The following is a 17,612-nucleotide window of genomic DNA, read 5'->3' on the forward strand; positions in this document are numbered from 1 at the left end:
TTTTTTACAGGGAACAACTTAATCAAAATAAAGAAAATCTAAGAAAAACCTGGCAAACTTTAAGACAAGTAATCTCAAAATCAAATGACAAGACATCGTGTATAGATGAAATAATTGTCAATGATACATCTTACAGTAATAATCATGATATTTCTAACAAATTTAATACTTATTTTACTTCAATTGCTGATGAAATTGCCAGCCAAATTAACCCTTCCCCACTTAATCCGTGCGACTTTATTCCTGATACAGACAGTGTATTTAAGCTAAGAGAAATAAATATTCATGTTCTTTTTAATTTAGTGAAAAAAATGGAAAATAAAAAGAGCTCTGACATGTTTGGATTATCAAATTGTTTATTAAAACAAATTATAAATAGTATTGCCGTACCTCTTGTTCACATTATTAACCAATCTATTAAAACAGGTCAAATTCCTTCACAATTAAAAATTGCTAAAGTTTTGCCAATTTTTAAATATAGTAACAGCTCTAAAATGGATAAATGTAACCCTGGCAATTATCATCCAATAAGTTTGCTACCTATTTTTTCAAAATTGTTAGAAAAAATTGTATCTGAACAACTCACAAGATATCTTGAATTTAATCAAATTATCTATGAACATCAATATGGATTTCAAGCAAAAAAATCTACACTACATCCTATGATTCACCTTTTGAATTATCTGGGACAAGCAAAAAATGAAAATTTAATTACTATAGGGGTATTCTGTGATCTTGCTAAATGTTTTGATACAATTTCGCATACAATTTTATTAAAAAAACTTAAAAAAATTGGTATACATGGATTAGAATTAGAATGGTTTAAAAACTATTTAAGTAATAGAAATCAGTTTGTTTATACAAATGGCGAAAAAAGTGATTTATTAGGAATCAGCAAGGGTGTCCCACAGGGAAGTATTTTGGGCCCAATTTTGTTTCTAGTTTATATCAATGATATTAAAAATTGTACTAGCTTAATGACACTACTCTTTGCAGATGACAGTAATTTTTTGATATCAGGAAAAGATTTGAATGAGATAATTGAAATACTCAACATTGAACTTAAAAATATCTGTGATTGGTTTCGTTGCAATGAAATGTCTCTTAATCCAACTAAAACTAAATTTATGATCTTTAATAAAAGGGAGGATTCCATAACTTGGGACCAAATTAAAATTAAATTAGATTTTAATAATGAAAATGAGAATGATACAGATAAAATTAGATATTTGGGTTATATCAACCAACAGAGTGAAATTCCAGCAATTAAATTTTTGGGTGTGTTTATTGATTCTCAACTTAACTTTAAATACCATATTGAATATTTAAGGAAAAAAATATCTAGAAGTTTGTTTTTAATCAATAGAGTTAAGCATATATTATGTGAAAAATCCTTAGTAACACTATTCCACTCTTTTATAAATAGCCATTTATTGTATTGCTTGCCAGCATGGAGCTGTGGCTTAGAATCATCTATTAAGCCTTTAGTAGTTCTACAAAAAAAAGCTATTAGAATTATACACAAATCCGCTTATAACAGCCATACGCCACCTTTGTTTAGGAAAATTAATGTTTTGCCTATTAAGGAGCTATCTATTTATACAAAACTACTATTTTTTTATGATTTTATTCGCTGGAGGCTACCAAATTCTTTTGATGGTGTATGGATTAGAAATAATCTAAGAAATCAGAGACAACTAAGAAATTCTAGTGAGTTTTATATTCCAATAGCCAAATTTAAAAAAATTGAAAGGTTTCCATTATTTTCATTTCAAAGACTATGGAATAATTTTTGTCATGAAAAAGATCTTTTAAATGAGAATATTCCTAAAAAAACATTTGCATTAAATCTTAAAGATGAACTTTTTAAATCTATATGTAATATTGAAGAATGTAATGAATGTACTTAAAATATATTGATTTGCCTGGATTTATTAAAAACCTTACATTATTAATTACAGAAATGGTTTTAAAATTTAAGAAAAACTAGCCTTAAAATTTGTTGTAACCCTTCTTTCCTTCTCTTTTTCCCCTGTCCATTTAATTTTACCTACATTTATTTTGACATTATTATTTCTTATTTCTCTTATTATTTTAATGCCAACCTAAAAAAGGCAATGCAAACATCTCGGATACGCATATTCCTACTTTTAGGGAAGCCTAATCAGTGCCACACATAACATCTAGTGTTAGTCATGCAATTTAAATTTATAAATATTATGAAAAATTGTAAAGTACACCTGGTACTAAGCAGTAGCTTGGTGTACTATTGTATGTACTGCTTCGTAAGACGGGGCGTAATCTGTCACTGAATAAATGTTTTTTATGTTTTTATGTTTTTTTATGTTTATGTTTAAGGACACTCGCACTGGTTGACACTCTAGAGGCCCTAGAGAATACCAGCACACCGGCACCTCCATGTCCGCCTCTCTTTAGTAAAACACTTGGGTTGGAACAATCTATGATTGAGCTATGTGCAAAATTTTGATTTTTGGACTTAGTCAGAATTTTGAAATTTAGGAGTTGTGCTGGGTGGCGGAGTATATATATAAATCTTCGGACTTAGTATGATTTTTACTTATTCGGAAATTCTCTAAGTGTTGAAATACTTGAATCTTTGATACTTAAACCAGAACTTATTAAGAATCAAGCATGGAGTAACTTTTCATTTATAAGCTATCAAAATACTATTTGTAAAGGACCATTTTGAACTGTCTTATTAAATGAAAACTTAGGAGCAAATCCTATAGAACACGGGAAACGCTGTTAGTTGGGATACATATTGTCTTTGGAGCCATGTTTCTGAAACAATATGCCGAAAGCAGTTAGTACTCTTGAGTCGTAGTAAAGGGCCAAAAGATTATTACAAACTTGTAGCATTTATACTCAAGTTAAACTGTACTAATACTTTGGTGCCGTTAGAACCGATTTTCTGAGATTTGCACTTACTTATACATGCCTAGGACTTATATTCTTAATGCAATTCTGATTTATATGCGGATGTATCAAAATAACTATTGCCTCCAAAATTTTGAGTTAAACAAAATATTTCAAAGTCTCAAAGATATTCTCAACATCGATCGGTTGGAATGATATAAGTATAAACAAATTACTGTATGAAATCAGAAATAATTCCAGAGGTTTCCTGAGACTCTGAGCAAAACATTCCACTTTTGGACTTAGCACCGTTTCTATTTCTTTTGTTACAGAGAGAATCTCGAATTTCTGGACTTATAGTAATTTTATGAAATTGTGAACTTGGTTGGAAATTTACCAAAATTCGGACTTGTAATAATTGCGATTTTTCCGACTAGATTAACAAATTTCATTTTCTATACTTAAAAGAAAATTTTGTCTTAGAGTATTTCTGTCTTAGCCAAAATATTCCAATTATGGACTTAGAGAGATTCTATTTCTTTTGGTGAAGGATAATTCTAACACTCTAATACTTTATAATTTTAAAATCCTTAACTTAGCGAGATTTGCATTTAGTCAAAATATTCCAACAGTGGACTTAGAGTGATTCTATTTCTTTTGACTTATAGGCAATCTCTAAAGTAGCTTTGTGAATGAACTGTTAGGAAATTTCATCTCGGACAAAATATTCCACGTCTGGACTTAGAGTAATTCTATTTCTTTTGTCTCAAGATAAATTCACTAATTTTGTACTTAGTATAATTTCATTGAAAGGAAATTTTTTTGACTTAGTCAAAATTTATTAATTTTGCACTTAAGATATTTTCAGAATTTTTTTTTCCTAAAAAAAAAAAAAAAAAAAAAAAAAAAAAAAAAAATTTATTTTTGATTTTGTACTTAGAATAATTTCATTAGAAACTTTTCGGACTTAGTCAAAATTTTCCAACTTTGGACTTAGAGTGATTCTATTTTATTTTGACTTAGAAAGTTTTTAATTCAATCTTAACTTAGAAAATTTTCTTTTGTTTGTATGTTCCTTACAAACATAAACATAAATACAATAAACAGTTCACTCAACAATAAGTAGGACATGAAAACTAAATTTTTACTTGCTTTGCTAATGCTAAAATTTCTATTTCATGTGCCGCCAGAATTCAACAGACAACTTGAGAAGAGTTATAAACCATCAATCATTAGTGATAGTGAATATTAGTGATTTAAAAGTATAGTCAACAACCTAAGCCCTATATGTAATTAAAAGCACACTTATAAGAGACAAAGTTCTAGTAACCAAACGCAGCAAAAGGTTGCAGCAGCCTATCTTGGGAGTCTTGGGACGTCTCTAAAAGAAGTAGCAAGTAATATTGGAAGTACTCTACTGTCTTTATAAAAATCCGGATTAAAACAAAGAAAGAACATTTTCTTTTTATACCATTGAGAAAATTTAATTTTACTTAGGATTATTAGCATAAAGACTATAACCAAGTAAAATAAAGTGTGTACATATAGTTTATAATCTTTATAATCTAAAATTGTTACCATTTAGAAAAAAAAAAAAGGTGCACTAATTCAGCTAATTTGATTTTCAATAATATTTGACCAAATAATAACACCAACCTTGTAGTCTACTTTAAAGAGTTTGATTGACAACTTCCAGCGTATAGATTGATCACCTTGCGTAGGATATCACACTTCAGTAAGACACATAGAATTTTGTGTTCTCACTAATTAAGTGGAGCACATCCGGTCTATAATAACCTTGAAAACAAACTGATTATATTCATATATATATAGGACAATCTAAATTGAGTCTCAATAACATAGTTATAAGGATTGAAATCACAAGTGAAGCCCCATAATAATTCGCGAATAATACTTAGTAGGATTGGTAGGCATACCCTAATACAACTATAAGTATTGGGTGCGAGATCTTTGATATTCAGGCAAAACCATTGCAATACTATTAGAATATAGACAATCCTTTGGGAGTGAACCTTAGTAAGTTATATTCATAAAGCCTTACAGGAATAAGCAGATTGTAAGCTACATATCCTTAGAGTGGAGTAAGAATTCAACAAGGATTATAAATTGCTGTTTTTCTCAACAATAACATTTGCTAGGAAAAGTCGACGCCTAAGCAAATAACAGTTAATTTGTGATAGTATATTAGCATACCCAAATTAACTTCGCTGCAAACCTTAACATTCTATTTAACTTTATAGCTAATTTGTACAGCTAAACAACCCACATTAGCTTTATAGGCGGGGCTATAGCACTTACACATCCAGCAAATTTACAGTTGATGTATTTTTGGCAAAATGTTTTCTTACTTTTTCTCATGCCATAAATACATCCAACACTGGCATTTACACATCCATACTTTTTCAATTATATGTCATAAATACATCCAACACTGGCATTTACACATCCATACTTTTTCGATGATATGTCATAAATACATCCAACACTGGCAAATACACATCTAGATTAATTTATATGAATATTTATTTACAATTAATTATATTTTATACAGTATGTTTAAGTCTTTAACTTTACCCTATTTTAGTTACTCTCCCCTATTTAGTTCCCTTTTTCTCAAGATGCTCCCTACAAAACATCATTACATTTCCGCAGGTGGTCAAATTATTGCTATATAATATTATAATTTAGATATTTTTTGTTAGTTCATTGTGTTATTATGGCAGAGCCAGAGACTATTTTTTGTGACAACATAAACAACTGGGAACCTTTAGTTGCTGTGAGGCACTTTGTAAGGCCACGATAAGCTGCCGTTATACTTCAAAAGAAGCCGCCCAAGAGACTGATGAAGAACCTCAAATTATTAGGTAAAAGTTTACTACATTTTTATGTTTAATATATATTTGTATATATATAAATATATAAAATGTATATATCAAAACAGTTGGGGGTTATAAACAATTACATTAGATCTTGTTATCGATTTAAAATATATAATATTGGGATTAAAATAATTGTAATTTACGTTTTGTATTTTAATTAATATATATATTATATATGTATATATCAAAACAGTTGGGGGTTATAAACAATTACAACATTAGATCTTGTTATTTATTTGTAAAATATATATTATTCATTTGCAAATTGTAAATTGCGTTTTGTTTTTTTAGTATTCCAACTGTGCATATAATGAGTGATGGGAGATTACATCTACCTAGCCCTGGTGAATCAAAAGTCACCGAGACCAAATTTGCCATCCGGGAAGCTATAGAATCCGATCCACTCTCCTTCATCACCCAAGTTTACGAAGCATGAGTCGCGACCACACTGAATTCTATCAGAACATCTGGTGAGTATTTTCATTTTATAAGTAGCGAAGCTACTTTGTATAAAATAAGAATAAAATATGTAGATATAGGATATATAATCGAGTATTTTCATCATAAATATATCGACGCTTCTTTAAAAAGAGAATATTTAATTGGTATAAAATAAGGTTTAGGGTTTATAATCAAATTCAATAAACAATAAAAACTAATCTTTTTTTATTTATTAAGGAGATTTAACAATAGAAGTACAGGGATTCAAGGGACAGGACCTCCAAGACCCCACAATCAATATGGAAGTGGGGATATGTCTAGACTTGTTGGTTGATGATTTTGGTAAACCAATATATAGAATTGTGACAAGGTCAAGATCGTCACAACAATCCATCACATAATGTTTTTTTTAATTTTAACCTGACAAATATATTTTAATCTAAATCTTTAAAATGCTTTTTATTTTAACCTGACAAATATTTATAACTCAAATAATATACAAGTGTGTTTTCTTATTATTTTGTGTTAAATTGCTATGGATGTATAAATGCCAGTGTTGGATGTATTTATGACATATAAATGAAAAAGTATGGATGTGTAAATGCCAGTGTTGGATGTATTTTTGACATATGTATAAAAATATGGGATGTGTTTTTGCCAGTGTTGGATGTATTTATGGCATGAGAATCGATTTTACTGTCATTTATACAGTAAAAATTCAGTTTGTCATAAATACATCCAATGCACTGGCAAAAACACATCCACTGTGAATTTGCTGGATGTGTAAATGGCAGTCTCCCTTATAGGCAAATATAGAATAAATCTAAGTAGAAGTGTTTCTACAGTTGAGCTTAATTAAGGATAAGAGTGCATTAGCGCACACTCCAGAGTAAGATTCAAAGCTCACACGCAAGCATTCACGACGTAGAAACAACTGTAGGTGGAGTAGACAATACATACTCATCTATATTTAACAATTTTAAAAGAAAAATTTGTTATTGTAAACAATTCTTGATTGTTTTAACGTTAGGTGCATTAGTCAGTTTCTTCTTGTACCTCTGCTATTTAAACCCTAAAATAGTACAACATCTCATAAGCTTTTTTAAAGAACTCATAGAAAGTTTAAAAGCTTTAAGCTAGCTGTAATGCCATTATTTAATAAAAGTAAGAAAGATGACAACGCTGAAAAGGCGAACACTCCACGTCGAGGACGCTCGACGACGCCTGGAAGAAGAACTCCGTCAGCTGATGCAGCTTCTGCAGGAGATGATACACGAAGAGAGGAACCAATGCCCAACCAGGAGGAACCAGAACAGAATGGTGAGAGAACCAAGACGCCAGAACCAGACACGGAATCAGTAAGATCCATACCCATGCGCGAGGACTCACCAGATGCACTGATCAGAGATCGATATGTTAGAGCAACACTATCAGACCCTCTGGGAAATTTCCTGTTCCCACAATTCCTGGATACAATAAGACTTTGTAACCCCAACCTACGTGTGGACTCAGAAATGATGAGGAACTTCTGTACCAACTACACACAGAGTATGAGGGAATACAAAGAGGAACAAAGACGTGAAGTTGAGTTAGAAGCCCAGCGTATTGTACAGGAGGAGAATGACAAACGCACTCAACGACACTTCAGTAACTTCACCAACCAAACTGGAATTAAACCACCAAGCAGCTATGCAAGCAAGAGCACCCTAAGCAACGATCAAAAGCTTAAGTTAGCCAATGGAACCTTCCCTCTCAAGCATTGCTTCAAAGGAGACGGCAAACCACCCTACATTACTGATTACCTATCAGAGATGAACACTGCTCAGGAGTTATGTAACCTCTCAAGATCAGAATTTGAAACCTTTATGCTTAGAACCACAACTGGCGAAGCATATACTACTATCCAGCAGAGTTTCAATCTTGGACTATCTATTGAAAGTGTCTACAATAGCTTACTGCTACAGTATGATATACTCATCAGCCCACAGGAAGCTCAAGCTAAGCTGATAGCCTTTAAGGGAACCAAAGCCATGTCATTCCCTAAGCTTGTCAGTACAATTCAGAATCTTGCCAGCAGAGCCGCTGTTCATTATACAGACAAGAAGGAAAGACAGAATGTATTCAACATAACTGCAGTGGAGGCACTCAAACGTAGCTTACCAACAAATAGCCGCAATATAGCATCTGAAAACCATCACAATCTCACACATGATCTTGGAAGATCCCCTACATATCATGAGTTGACCGCTTCCATGTATCCTAGAACTGAAGACCTAGATCTGGACCTACAGCAGAATGGTGTATCAGCCAGTTACAATGGAGATTTGTCGCTTCATAAAAAGACAAACAACACCAACTACTCACATGACAGGGATACAAGAATGAATAGAGACAAACAGCCTGCTAAAGTTGGCGCTACGTCGAGCTATTATAAAAGGCCAACAGTTAGGGAAGTTACTGCTAAACCAGCCTATCCTAAAACCTACAACAGAGAAAACAGGGATAATAGAGATAGACAACCACAAAAGAACACCAAACAAGATTATCATATCTCCTATGGAACATCCAATAAGCGCTACTGCGGCGCATGTGGTCAAAATTCACACAAAATATCAGATGGATGCAGACTACTGTGCGATGACCAAGGACGACAATATCAAACAGCACTAACATCCGGATACTGCCCAAGCTGTCACAAGAAGTATGGCAAAGACCTATACCACGCTCAACACCTATGCCCTGGACGACCAGCGATGATGGAACTGTACTATAGTGGTAAAGTAAGACCTGGTGGTGTGTTTAAACAGGCATATGAAGAATGGGTTGAGGCCAAAGCTAATGGACAATCCAAAGAGCGTGGCAGAACAAGTAGGGTTAACGCTATCACCGTTCGAATGGATCCTAATGACCCCAAGATTTTAGCGGTAGATAGTTCTGCAGCTATCATGGATGAAAATAGGAAAATGTACCTGAACTGCTCCGGCTGTATGTCAAATGGAAACTACGATGTATACATGACAGCTTTGTTTGACTCAGCAGCAGACAGAAATATCATGTCAACCAGCTATTTTGGTATGTTATTTGGAGTACAACAAAATGAGGTTAAGAACCATCTGGAAAAGAGTGACATGGTTCTTGTCAGCTATTCTGGACACAAAATCCCAGTAGCTGGAGAAATAACTCTCATGATTCGTCTCACACAATTCTCAGGCATCTATAGACCAGTACCATTTATGATTGTACCTGAGAAACACAAGAATGTCACACCTATGATCATCGGAATGAATGGCATTAGAGATCTCCAATTAGGGTTGACTTTCGTTGCGGACAACCACCCGCCAGCACCATATCTATACTCTATGTTCCATCCTGGGAGAGTACTAGATAGCCTGTTCTGTTCTGATTATGAGTTACAACTCTGCACAGGGACAATAGACAAAATTGACCCTAATGAAACTCAGACTATAGAAATGAACATCAACCATTTCTTCAACTTAGCTCCTGGAACAAAAGTCATTCTCAGCGATGACCACATTGCCAATGATAGAAATGGAGGAATTAAAATTCAACCTGGACAAACGCAACTGACTGTCAACAACCGAGGACAACTTAGTGGAAGAGCAATGATAACAAATGTCACTGAACACGCAATCACTAACACTGTTATCACCGGATACTTGGAACCAAGCAACCAATTTGTAGTCAAGGAGATCACCACAGACTTTGATTTTACGCAATCATTCCTACACAATGTATCTGTGACAACTGAGCTAGATGAGATTGTACAAGCCCTGGAGCGACACGCAGAAAAAGCTACGGCTCCAGCAATCAATCAGATCTCACTAGACACCAGAAACCACTCAGTTCAACTCTTATAGCTACCAAAATACAGCGCCATCAATCTGGTAGAACGATCTTTTCCTTTAGCTGATGGATATATACCGAATCCTACAGCTATAAACAATGACACTCCAGTACCAGGAGTAGCCTTATCTGACTACCGTTCTAATATTGATGAAATTCTAACTACACCAGATCCTGAAAAGAATAAACTCTTTGAGAATAGTGATGAAGTTATTGAACTTGGCTTAAAACATATAGCTGAATCTGATAACCTCATGGACTATGTAACAGAACCTACTGGCTATAGTGTGCCAAAGGACCAGTTTGTTAAACCAGAGGATCTTGTGGTGCTGTCAGACTATCCACCAGAGGTAAGACATTATATAGAAGACATATTCCTAAAATCTTACCCCGATATCATATCTACACATTCTACTGATAGAGGTAACATGAGTAAATATCTGGGCAATTATACAATTAGACTGAAACCTGGTCAAACTTTACCCCAGCATAAGAAATTATATTATTTATCACCCGTAGAGAAAATGCAAATGCAATCTATCTTAGAGTTTTTGTTAAAGAACGGCACCATTGAAAGAGCTAATTTGGATGGGGATTCCTATAACAACTATGCAAGTCCAGCTTATTTGATTCCAAAGTCGGATCAGGGGAGCTGTCCTCGTTTAATTGTAAATTTTCAACAATTGAATCCTTGTCTGCAGTCTGAACCTGCACTGCTACCCACAGCAGAAAATTTGATTCAGTCACTAAGGGATAAATTTGTGCATAGTAGTAGTGATATGGCTAACGCTTTTCATAGTATAACGCTAGAACCTTCTTGCAGAGACCTAACATTGTTTGCAACCCCATTAGGAGCTTTTAGACACGCATCCTTACCCACTGGCATTAAGACTTCACCTGAAAGTCTATCACGCTTTATGGAAAAGATATTACACTGGGAATTGGTTTATGATGATAATGGTAATGTTGTAATGGACGGTGATTTAGCCAAAATGGTATACTCACCTATCCCAGAAGTCCAACACATTTATGATGATTTCATTGTCTCAACTGAACTAGCTAAAACTAGATCAGAATCATTGAATATACATTTTAAGATTTTGAAGAAAGTTAGGGGGAGAATACACACGCATAAAGGAAAGATTAGTTTAAAGAAATCACAACTTTTTAAAAGTAGGGTAAATTTCTTTGGGTTCTTCATTTCACATAATTATTGCTGTGTAGATCAAAGGCGAGTACAAAAACTTCTAAATATTCCCATGCCTACTGATATTACCATAATGAGATCTTTTATGGGAGTACTACAAAGTATGCATAAACATTTAAGATTTGATATTATGGCTCCTACACATATTCTAACTTCACTTACATCTACTAGATTAGGTAAAACTTTTGTCCCAACTCCAGAACAAAGACAAGCATTCGAAGACATTAAGAAAGCTTTAGCTTCAGGACCAATTTTTAGCAAATTAGTTAACTTATCGGCACCTAAGATTATCCTGTCAGATGCAGCCGGCACCTCAACTGGCTCATATTCAGCAGTCTTAGCGCAAATAGTGACACCAGAATTACAGGCTAAAACCCTACCCCCTGGGCTAAACTTCGATGATCCTGTACACCATGTTATTTATGATAATAGGTTACCAATTTTACCCCTACCTTTGCAGAATGAAGGTGAAAACATTAAGGATTATGCTAAGCGTATGTCTGAAGATGGACCACCCGAGTTTGAATATTTGGCTAGTAAAACTTTGGGCTATCCTGAAGACACTGTACACAATAGTCTTGGGATATCTTTACAATTGCTTTTAGAACTAAATAAAGTTCAAACACCTTTGACCACTATCCTGCAAAGAGCATCAAAAATTATACGTTCTACGATGTTGAGACAAAAGTATATTCAATTTGTATTTAATAATGATAGGGATAAATTCTTAGAATTTATTCGCAAACTAGAGCATGGATATGTATATCTAGATCCGCAACAACTCATATTTGAAGCTCTTAGTGTAGCTATGTACCGTCCTGTGATAGTTATCACAAATATAGAGGGTGCCAAACCTGTCACTCAACACTGTTCAGACAAAACAAAACCCCCTTTTGTATTTTTACTATATGGACACAAGGAGCAACACATAGTAAGACCCGCAATGGTTTCATCAACCAATAGCTTTAATTTAAAATCTTTAGCGTCTATGTTTGAAATTATCGCATACACCTCAAAGAAAATTACCGTTGCTGAGTCAAGATTACATATCATAGACATTGAAATCCTAGGAATTATTTATGCAGCAAACTCGTTTAGAACTCTAATAGGTCCAAGCTGTGAATGTACTTTGTTAACAGACGCAAAGTGTGCTTATTATCTCTTCAATCCTAAAGCATTAACAGCCGTTAATAAATTGAAGAGGTGGAATACCACTCTGTTAACTCTAATACCGAAGCTAACAATGTCTTTCTTGAGAGGAGAAGACAATTTGGCAGATTTCTTAACAAGGGCATATAAGGCTACTTTACCAAGCATTAAAAAGGTAGCCCTACCTAAATTTGTTAAATCTGGGTTTGAAGATAACTTACCCCAATATAAAGTTTGGACTATTGAAGAATGGACACAGTTCATTATGGATAACCCCGACTATTTGGGTTATGATGAACAACCCCCACAGCCAAAGCAACAAAAACCCAAAATCACCATAAATTCACTTGCCGCAGAACATAGAGTTATAGGCAAAGTACTAAGACCCTTGGAAATCCTAAAAGAAAGGATTAGCATAGAAAATATAATTGCAAACCAAAAAGAGGAATACTCTGATATTTACACACGTTGTCTAACCTCTAAATCAAACACCTACACTTATAAAAGACAGAACTACGAACTTAAAGACACGATTCTGTTTACAAAAATAAAAGGAGATTTAAAGGTTTATCTCCCAACCAAACTATTACCAGTATTAGTATGCTATACTCATCTTTTGTTAGTACATAGTGGAGAAATTAAAATGCTTTTGAATATGCAAAATTTCTTCCACCCTAACCTTAAGAAATATGTTAGAAATTACACTAGATCTTGTTTAAATTGTCAACTTCAAAATTCATCTACAAAACTAGAACAAGTAGGAACTTATAGTACAATTTCAAGACCTTTTGAATGTGTAAGTATTGATTATATACAATCCTTGCCCCCATATCGTAGTTATAATCATATCCTCACTATAGTCTGCCAACTAACAGGAATGATTCTTGCATATCCCATGAAATCACTCACATCCCGTGAATTTATAAACAAATTCATGTTTTATTTCTATCCTAATTTCTCCCCCAGACAAATATTGTGCGACAATGCAAAATCATTTTTAGAAAAGCAAAATTTGATATTCTTTGCTTCTATTGGCATCCGAGTTTTGTATTCTACTGCATACTTTTCACCCTCTAAAGGATTGGTGGAAGCTAGCAACAAAGTAATAAAATGGCCAATCATTAAAATTTTGGCGCAAGACTCAAAAACCTCATGGGTATATCTACTACCGTTAATAGTCCGACAATATAATTGCACTAAAATACCAAAAACTGGATTTTCACCCATGGAATTATTGTTCGGGACACGTAGCTCCCTGTCTAAATTGTTCTTTGGAGCAATAAAGCCGGATGAATATCACCCTGAAATAGCTCGCACAGAAGCCTATGTGCAAGACCTCTCGGACGGTATACAAGAAAACTTGGACATTTCAGCAAAAGCTATTGAAAAAGGAAGGGAGGCAAGACTAAAGTATATTAACAAAACCCGCATACACAAACAATTTGATATAGGAGATCTTGTTTTGGTTAGAAATAACACTATTACACCTGGTGTTAACCCCAATCTTACTCCTATCTATCATATTTCACCCTATAGAGTTTTGGATGTAAGCCCTAACAGTTGCAAGCTTGAAAGAATTTCAGACAAAAGAACTGAAATATTTAAATACTCTTTCAACGAAATCAAAAAGTTCAAGCCTATGGACGAACATTTTGACACCCTCCCAGAGGAAATAAGGGGAATTATTACAAAGCCTTATAATAAACTCACAAATCAAGAGATAGCCACATTAGTTAAAAATGACACACTTCCGCTTATATTCCCAGTTGATTCAAAGGATCCACAACCAGGAATACGCGCACACTCACCCTTAGAAACACGAAAACAAGCGTCACAAAATAAGAAACCATTAGACTCTGATTCGGACATAGAGGACTCAAGTGCCGATGAGGACATGACACTCGATTCCGTATTTATTACCGGAGGTCGACGACTTAGGAAAATAAATGATAGACATGTCAGATTTCGGAATGGCACAAGTTCACAACCATAATTTACATTTCCATTTACCCTGTAAACTTGTGAACAATATGATAATATGTTATTCTAATCTGATAACTAAGTTATCATATTCATGTAAATTTTCCCACTCAAGGTTATATATCCAGTGGTAAAATATACATCTTTTCTCTTCAGCAGGGGAGACCAACTATATGCAATATACGTCGACTAAAGAGTCGATCCCTTCAAAAACACTTACATAAAAAAAAAAAAATTGCATATAGAGAGTTTTGATTCTGTATAGGCAAACAGAGTCAAACGATTGATACAGATTGTACAAAAATACGAATGTTACAAATGTTAAATACGCACCCTGACATATACACAAAAACTATTTAAAACATTCAATACAAATTGTACAAAGTGTACAAACATAGCAGTACTAATAGGCAACCTATATATATACGCCTTGAATTGTGATGAGTTGATTAGTTATTAGAAACTATAACCACTCTACATACAAAAAAAATATGTCAAAAACTTTAATTATAACTTCGGACAGGAAACGCCCACTCAGAATTTTAGTAGTAGCAGTGAACAATAACGATAACTTAAAGTTTATCCTGAAATTGAGTCAGTTTACTATAACATATCCACAAGTGAGGAAATCACCAACCTTGTGAAGTACTACAGTTATCACATAACACGTAAGTCTTAACAAAATATTTTACAAAAGCTATAAAATGCAAACTAGATTCCGAAAGCCTATGCCTAGATCACAACGAATTCTACATGAGACCTTCGCGAACCTAGTAGAATATTGTTATAACTTGCTTACGATGATTAAAGAAATGTTATCGTTTAAAATTAGTTGTGGAATCAGCCAACCTAGTCGTATTGTACGATACTTGCATTGTCGTATACTTAGAAACACTTATAGAGACGCATACAACCGTTTGGTTATACGGTATAGACAGCAAGAGTATAGAAGCCGACAGACCATAACAGACGAATTACGGGCAGTAGCACGCCAAATAGAGAATCTGAGAGACACAGTCCTCCTCATTTCTGGACATTGTACTCTCCCCACTATCCACGAAGAGTAAACTAGATTAAAACTGATTCTTATAATCTGATTTCTAACAATGACGTACGGACGTATCCTAACGATATAAAAGTTTTGCATATGATAAAACCTCTTGTACATATGTGTATTGATGTAAAATACTTATATTCTCATATATCTCTATGTAATTATTGAAAACGATAGGAAATTAATCGCATAAATCATAGTTGAGATATCAAAAAGAACATAGCAAGAAATTTTGTTATTTATAAAAAGTTATCATAAACCAAGTGAATGTAAGCTAGACTAAGCACCTTGCAAAAATAAACTTTAATTATGTATCTAACTAAATTAAGGAACAGACAGTAATACTTATAGAGTAGTTACGTAAACGGGAGTTGTACACAACAAATACTAAATCAGTAAATAACAGTGTATATGCTACTTAAAATCTCTATATTTATTTTAACAAAAGTAAATAATCTTTAGAAAAGGTATAAAAATTTTTGACAAATATTTTTCTTTGGTGAAAATATAAAATTAAATCAATTTTGAAAACAGAACATAAATTTTTATTTTTACAGTATTTGAAAAACATTATGATAGTAAGAAGTTTTCTGACAATTTAACATCTTAGTTAATATAATTTGGACATAAGCTGTATATTGGCACATAATAAAACTTCGAGATTGCTAATACTATTAATTGACCGCTAAATGTTGAATTTGTACATATATAAAAGGCACATAGCCTAACAACAAGCCAACGTGAGCCAAAAATTTAACTCTACTTGTTGGAAATAAGACTTAGGTTTAAATTTAAAGGGACATAAGAACATTTTACCTTGAAACTCTAAGCTTTATGACTATTGTATTGAAATTTAAAAAAGGGAAACGCTATTTATTCTAAGCCTTACTAATTAAATAAAGCTTCCTTAATGAGATCACCCAGTCAACGATATTACTTTAATTACTTGAATCACAAACAGTCTTTACATGAGTTCTCTTAAAAATACTTGAATAAGCGTATTTAAATAACTTTGTCTAACGTCAGTCTTTCAGTCTACTTAGATATTGGTTACAAGAAAAAAAATATATGCTATTTACAAGTCCTCTCTATATCACAGCACAAATGAAATTCACGATTAATGCACAGGGATGGATATAAATGAAATTTAGAGAAAAGGTACTGAGGTGCGAGTTCGATTAAATATCTATATATACATAACCCTTACAAGCTAACAAGAATGAATAAACTGTGACATAAGGCTGTAATTACAGTTGTTAATATACTATTGAGAAAAGAAAAGGATTAGTTCGCTTACGAAGAAAGTAATTAAGAGTGAATGAAGTTTTAAATTGTGGGCATAAAGAAAATACAACCTTATAATCATTTCCTAACATACTAAATATCCTTACAGACTAAACATGTATATACATAACATAATGGCAGAAGTGTAAATTAATATTTGGTTTTGTACAGTATAAAAAGTCATAATGTCTAATAACAAAAGTCTTTGCTTCATAGTGATTACTATTTTGACTAGTTACATAAAGATTAGAAAATCTGCAAATTTAGTCACATGTTGTCTAAAACTGGTCATTGTCTTAAAATTTGTATGTCATTTTTCGACCAAGCTAACAGCGCCACTTTACGGCGTACGTTTAGGGAACGTGGGACCCCGACGTCGAGGGACTCCCTCAACGCCGGAATCCTCTGTCCTGTTATTATCTGAGGAACGCGTAGCTGAATTGAAGCTACTCTCCGCTGATGTTATCTCTTCCAAGATGGCAGGAGTTGGAGTACGCATGGAGCGGCACAGACGTTCCAAACTGAGAACTCGTAGTGGAGTGGGGTACTCGATTTCATCACTCACCGCATTAAATCTAATGGGCGGGAGGTCGGCGTCCTCGATATCGTCAACCAGTGGGACTAAACTGGCCGCATCCTAAAATAAGAAAAGGGACATTATTAGACAATCATTTTAATAAATATTCACAAGAAAATGTATCAACGCTTATCCATGCATGTTTGCGAGTCAATTTTTTTGTATACATCACTAATACTTTATCCAGAATCTTAATATTGACTATTAGGAAGGAACTACACCATAATTAAAGTAAAATTATTGTCTAAAAGCATAGCTATCTGAGCTAAACAGCCTAGT

General features: G+C 33.5%; 1 protein-coding gene and 1 long non-coding RNA gene across 3 annotated transcripts in view; one reads left to right on the forward strand and one right to left on the reverse strand.

Moving 5' to 3' along the window:
* The window catches only part of LOC145325214 (proto-oncogene tyrosine-protein kinase ROS-like), a 64,127-nt gene that overhangs the window by 23,849 nt on the left and 22,666 nt on the right, over window positions 1–17,612 (reverse strand). The window lies entirely within an intron of this gene.
* On the forward strand, window positions 5,601–6,820 carry LOC145324239 (uncharacterized). 2 transcript variants are annotated; one of them, XR_013881217.1, is made up of 3 exons: window positions 5,601–5,762; window positions 6,069–6,247; window positions 6,456–6,820. It is a non-coding gene; the product is annotated as an uncharacterized LOC145324239 (long non-coding RNA). The 2 variants fall into 2 exon arrangements; XR_013881216.1 differs by lacking the exon at window positions 6,069–6,247 and having other exon boundaries at window positions 5,606–5,762.

The sequence above is a fragment of the Acartia tonsa genome, chromosome 7, assembly GCF_053477335.1.
Source record: "Acartia tonsa isolate MP-2025a chromosome 7, ASM5347733v1, whole genome shotgun sequence".
Classification (NCBI taxonomy): domain Eukaryota; kingdom Metazoa; phylum Arthropoda; class Copepoda; order Calanoida; family Acartiidae; genus Acartia; species Acartia tonsa.